General features: G+C 48.6%; 1 long non-coding RNA gene across 1 annotated transcript; it reads right to left on the minus strand.

Moving 5' to 3' along the window:
• Positions 1 to 293: 293 nt before the first annotated feature.
• On the minus strand, positions 294 to 3,340 carry LOC117480568. The gene is made up of 3 exons (XR_004555665.1): positions 3,249 to 3,340; positions 2,178 to 2,262; positions 294 to 579 (listed from the first exon to the last, which is right to left on the minus strand). It is a non-coding gene; the product is annotated as an uncharacterized LOC117480568 (long non-coding RNA).
• Between the last annotated feature and the right edge of the window lie 3,169 nt (positions 3,341 to 6,509).

A 6,509-nucleotide genomic window follows, 5' to 3' on the forward strand; every position in this document is an offset into this window, starting at 1 on the left:
CATAAAAGACGATGTCGCTATAACTCCTATGAAAATGTTCAAAAAATGCTCAAACTTCACATGTGTGCTAACAGTCCAGCCGTGAAGACATCTACGGGACAGTTTTGAGATTTTTCAAATGCCGTTGGCATGACGACAGATCATTCACCATCAAGTTAGTTCAAAGGTTTGCAGTTCAAATATTCTGCTGCTTTTCCAAGCCTTTTTACTCTCTTTTCTTCTCTCATCACACGTTCAAGCCCCCAGTGTTCATGTATCATTTCAATCTAAATTCTTCACTTTCTTCTTACACATTACATTTCAGCATAAAGCATTCCCACTAGCAATTTCTTCAGGAATTGCATTCTCTAGTTCACAATAGATATTCATCATAATATACTTTCATCATCCATGTATCTGCTTGAAGAAAAACAGAGGCAACAGCTAGTGATTCAGAAAGATGCTAAGTATAAAGCTAAGTGGTAATCATGGATGTACCTCTCTGTTGATGTTGGGTTTGTTCGAGGGCCCAGCATTCCTGGTGTCAACGTGCTCGCTCTCAATGGGACCATCAGGGTTGGAGTCTCTTGTCACAGGCGCCTGAAAATATATCACCATTAAGGACATTTTAAAATAGAGAATAAAACCATAGAATTTCATGCAATCACTACATATTATAAAATAAGACTAATGCATTTTCTAAAAGGAAACATCTAAATCTAAATGCATGTCAACAAACACCAGACTTCAGAGAGAAAGGCCCCCCACCCATTAAATACTGTACACTAATGGCGCGTTTCCACTACAGCGCGGAGCACGGTTTAAGAGGGCTGTGACGTCAGCGGCCCGTCTTAGGTTGCGTTTCCACTTGGCCTAGTACCGGCCGGCGGGTCCCAATTCACAGTTTTTCTGGCCTCATAAAATCGTGGGTCTAGGGCCAGAGACAACGAGGCTGAGTCGGGCTGAGTATGCTAAACTAGAGAGAGCATCGCTGGCAAGGGGGCTACAACTACAACAAGATGGACATATTTGACCGTGATTTAATTGTAATACACGTTTCAAAATGATGCCGAAGTAACAACATACTGATACCGGTTAGTAAAAACCATGAATTAATACTTTGTCAAGTCGGCAGACAGACGGCAGGCAAAAAAACTTTTAAAATGCGTGTTTTCTAAATGGAGATTGGCTAAGCTAACGCAGTATATGCTCCAACCGTCCACACTCACAACAACGGCCTATACAGACATAAATAAAGCAGCGACTATATTCGCCATGACACAGGCAGTCTGTGGTTTGTACTTGTTTAACTTTTGTCTAGTTTCTGAACATATATGACGAGCTGTGAGCTCTGAGTGCTAACAGCTAACGGCTGTGTTGTTTTTCTGGGGTTCTCATTGAAGATGACGTCACGGCTCCGCCTACACTGCGTTACTATAGATACTACCCCAGTTCCTAAACTGTAATGGGAATGCGCCATAAAGTGAGCCAGTCCTAACGAGGCCTAGCCATACCGAGCGAGGCCGAGCGAGGCCGTGTAGTGGAAACACGCCATTATGCTACCTTAACCTCGTCTTTCTCACACACTGAATACAACCAGCTTAGTGGGGACATTTCACACACCATGTTGTGGTCACTTTTGGGGACCAAGTGTCTCTAGTTTGTGATACACTTAACACAGTTTCTACTCAGGATCAGATGTAAGGCGTGTTGTGGGGACGTCGTAGGTATCCCAGAAAAGTGTGATTTTTAATCAAAAGGAATGTCAGTTTAAAGCCCAAAGTTTGTCCTAAATATTATATTAACATTGGCCTTATAAAGGGAATTGAGAAAACCGCTCGGAAGTACTTATTCACAATAGATATTCATCACAATATACTTTCATCATCCATTTATCTGCTTGAAGAAAAACAGAGGCAACAGCTAGTGATTGCTAGTCTTCTTTGCAGTTCCTTATCATTTATAAGGTCCCCTCTGTACTCCAAAATAAAATCTCCTGTGGAAAACTGACCATGGGCAACTATACCACGTCCTGCTAGACAATATATGACATTTTCAATGAAAGGGGCCATTAGAATGATGAGTCTGTGGACTATATGTAATTCCAAAAGAAATGTGGAGATAAAAAGCGACTAACAGTTACACGATTTGATTATGTTACAATATAATGATGAACACCTTATGTAGCATCCTCTTACCTTTCACTGCATTGATGTATTTCACATCTAATCGGACATTCTGTTGGGCATCCTTAAGGGGACTGACCCTTGGTGGCATTTCCAACTGCAGAGAAAGGTTACAAAAATTAGATGGCTTTTTTAAATTCTTGTTCATCATTCCAAACTGTGCTAGCTGCAAAAGCATATCACACACCTAAGCACCATGCAAATACACGTTAACAGCTAGGCTATGCACAGACTCTATCACTACTTTACATCACAAACCATTACTTTAATTTTAGCATGATATTTGATCATTTGAATGAATCAAGCCTGAGCCCTGAAGAAAATAAATCTGCTTGAGTAAATAGCATGGGTGGTGGGGGAGGGGCACAGACATGTGCGTCAGTATTTTGCTAGCAGTCTGAAGGCGGTTATAAACCAAATTAATGAACTTTTATGTCTGAATCATTAATTGTATTACACTGGCAACATATATTGTTACTTACAATAAATATATAGAGCCACTCCTTTGGAAAACGTGATGAAAACAAGCGTGGACTTGAAGCTAACTGTGACATGGTATGGTCCGCTTTAGGGGTGGAACGTACCATTTTAACGTTTACAACTTAAAGGTAGGGTAGGTAAGTTTGAGAAACCGGCTCGAGATACACTTTTTGTTATATTCCATGGAATGCTCTTAACATCCCGATAGCAATGAATATCTTAAGTGCTTTGACAAAAAATCCATAAAAAAATGTCATCTGTGGAAGCCGTAATACTGTAAAAAGCACGACCAATCATTTTAGCCGGCCCGGCTAAAATAACTGGATGGCCTACCTGCCTGTCAGCCTTCCATCTGTGCACAAACTTATCTCGTGCCCTCATTGGTCATGTGCGCGTTCGTGTGTGTTGGAGGAGGGGCTCTGTAAGGAAGTGGCAGATTTACTCCGGTTGTGTATTTTCAAATTCTAGCGATCTCGAGCCGGTTTCTCAAATGTACCTACCCCACCTTTAATTTTAAATATAGTTTATAATTGATTAATAATGCCTGATATCATATGAAACTAGGATGGGGACTTAACAATCGTAATTAAACGTCATACTTACTGAACACACTGCTCGCTCCACTCCTTTATGCAGTCTGTCCTCATTAGCTCTTCAATGTTTTGCACCTGCACGCAGGCAGCTAAACAGTCAAGCTAGATGGGAGGAATCTGAGTACAACTTCCTGTGCACTTTCAAGTTAAAACCGGAAACCACATTTACACACAGGGATCTTTGCTTTTTTCAGTGTAAAATTGCGCCGCAGCCCGCACTCTCGGGGGAATATCTCCGCAACGGAACGAGTTTAAGTTTCACTTTCACTTGCAAGATATAGCCCAGCGCCACACATTCATCAGACATTTTGAAGCTTGTTTGTACCATTTTCAGGCGATTTCTAATCTATTTTAGAAAAACTATGTTTTTTCAAGAAGCGTATAAACAAACAATGGATGTCTTTCAGCGGCGGCTGGTGGAAAATATTTTAGGTGGGGCTGTGGAAATGGTGATCAAACAATACTAGAGGGGTCCGGGGGGATGCTCCCCCGGTAATTTTTTTTGAGAAAAGACCCCTTAAATCATGACTTCTGGTGATGTTAGAGGGGGGGAGAAGGACAATTTGAGGCTTAAAAATATGAGAAGACTGATCAATACCTCCATAACTTCAGTGTGGTTAGCTATGAATCTTCCAAAACTTCCAAACACCTTGTCCTGGACATAGTTTCTACAGCATAAACTGTGCAACAGTACAGTAGGCCCACACAAACTGCAGAACACCGGGGCTTTGGGAACACTGATTTAATTCCCAATTAACCTGTTAAGGGGCTTTTTTCCCCCGTTTTTTTTCTCACGAAACTGTGTCTCAGGGCTTCTTAAAATGTAATAAACTATTCATGTGTCCTACTCAGAGGAAACGCATCTAACTGATGATATGAACCATGTTTACCGAAACAAAACACAAGTCTCACAAGAAGCGTCTAAATGAGCCCTGAGCGAAAAAATGCTAACGCACTCTAGGTATAAATTGTTACGATCTGTCTGTGTTGGGTTTTTTCTTGTCTTTTTCTGTCTTTTGTTTCCTGTTTTGTTTTGAAAAGTGTTCACCCCTGTCCTGCCTGATTGCCCGATTGTGTTCACCTGGTGCCCCTGTGTTTTCTCCTCCCTCCTCACCTGTGTCTTGTTTGTGTGATTGGTCTTGTGTGTATTTTAGTTCTGGTTTTTCTGTCTGTCATTGTTGGTTCATTGTTGGTATTTGACTGTGTGTCACAGGGTAGTGTTCTGTGTTCTACTTCGTACCTTGAAATAAAGGAATATTCTTGGAGATCTGCATTTGGGTCCTGCCTGCTACTCAACCCTGACAGAATGAACCAACCAGAAATGGGCCCAGCAGATCCATTTGAGGTGGAATTACAACATTTTACCTTTTCTTTGGCTTGCTGCTATAGTAGGTGGAGGGGAGCGTCCAGTGTTCAGCAGAGAGAGGCTGCTCTGGCAGAGGCTCACCAGGTGGCAACAGGGGATCCATCTCTAGTTAAGTTCTTACCTGACTGGATTTTGGATTTCCTCTCGACGTGTGATTCCCAGCCTGCTAGCCCCAGGCATGCTAGCCCCCTGCCTCCCAACTCCCAACCTAACACCATACATCTCGGTGTGTTCCGTCTGAAGTCAACCCCTGCTTCTTCCCCATTTCCTGCTCCTGTCCAGGAGCCGTTCGCGGGCACTCGTCTGGCTTTTGGAGGTCCACGGAGCCTCCAAAAGGCTCCTAGGAGAAGGAGTCGCAAGTCCAGGCTAGCAGCCCGACCCCCAGAAGCCATGCTTTGGGCTCCAGTACAGGCCCCAGCAGCCATGGTTCCGTCTCCAGAACCGGCCCACACAGCCATGGTTCCAGCCCCAGTTCTGGCCCCAACAGCCATGGTTCCTGCTCCAGAACCGGCCCATGCAGCCATGGTTCCAGCCCCAGTTCTGGCCCCGGCAGCCATGGTTCCGCCCTCTGTTCCGTTCCAGCATGCCATTTCTCAGGAACATGAGCAGGCGTGGCGAGACTTTGAGGAAAGCCAGCGGTCCTTGGCTCTATGCTTCCCGGGCCTCGCTGCTCGGGTCTCGACTTTGACGTCTGCTGCTGCATTTCCTGCCTCCTCCAGTCCACCTGTGGATTCCACTCCAGCCCCTCCGTGTCCTGTCGGTGTCCTTCCCGACTCCAGCACACCGTCTCCTGTCGTGGTCCGGCCGACTCCAGCACTCAGCACCCGTCTCCTTCGGTGTCCTGGCCGACTCCAGCACCCGTCTCCTGTCGGTGGTCCGGCAGACTCCAGCAACTCGTCTCCTGGCGGTGGTCCGGCCGCTCCAGCACCCCGTCTCCGGTCGGTGTCCCGAGCCCGACTCCAGCACCCCGTTCCTCCTGTCGGTGGTCCCGGTCCGACTTTCCCCCCCTTTTACGCCCAGACCTCGTGTCCTGTCGGTGGTCCGGCGACTCCGCCACCCGTCTCCTGTCGGTTGGTCCGGCCGACTCCATTCACCCCTCTCCTGTCGGTGGTCCGGTCCTACCCACACCCCGTGTCCTGTCGGTGGTCCGGCCGACTCCCGGTGGTCCGACTCCAGCACCTCGTGTCCTGTCGGTGGTCCGGCCGACTCCAGCACCCCGTCTCCTGTCGGTGGTCCGGCCGACTCCAGCACCCCGTGTCCTGTCGGTGGTCCGGCGACTCCAGCACCCCGTGTCCTGTCGGGTGGTCCGGCCGACTCCAGCACCTCGTGTCCTGTCGGTGGTCCGGCCGACTCCGCACCCCTCGTGTCCTGTCGGTGGTCCGGCCGACTCCAGCACCCCGTCTCCTGTCGGTGGTCCGGCCGACTCCAGCACCCCGTGTCCTGTCGGTGGTCCGGCCGACTCCAGCACCTCGTGTCCTGTCGGTGGTCCGGCCGACTCCAGCACCCCGTCTCCTGTCGGTGGTCCGGCCGACTCCAGCACCCCGTCTCCTGTCGGTGGTCCGGCCGACTCCAGCACCTCGTGTCCTGTCGGTGGTCCGGCCGACTCCAGCACCCCGTCTCTGTCGGTGGTCCGGCCGACTCCAGCACCCCGTCTCCTGTCGGTGGTCCGGCCGACTCAGCACCCCGTGTCCTGCGGTGGTCCGGCCGACTCCAGCACCCCGTGTCCTGTCGGTGGTCCGGCCGACTCCAGCACCTCGTGTCCTGTCGGTGGTCCGGCCGACTCCAGCACCCCGTCTCCTGTCGTGGTCCGGCCGACTCCAGCACCCCGTGTCCTGTCGGTGGTCCGGCCGACTCCAGCACCCCGTGTCCTGTCGGTGGTCCGGCCGACTCCAGCACCTCGTGTCC

This window comes from Trematomus bernacchii, unplaced genomic scaffold (genome assembly GCF_902827165.1).
Source record: "Trematomus bernacchii unplaced genomic scaffold, fTreBer1.1, whole genome shotgun sequence".
Classification (NCBI taxonomy): domain Eukaryota; kingdom Metazoa; phylum Chordata; class Actinopteri; order Perciformes; family Nototheniidae; genus Trematomus; species Trematomus bernacchii.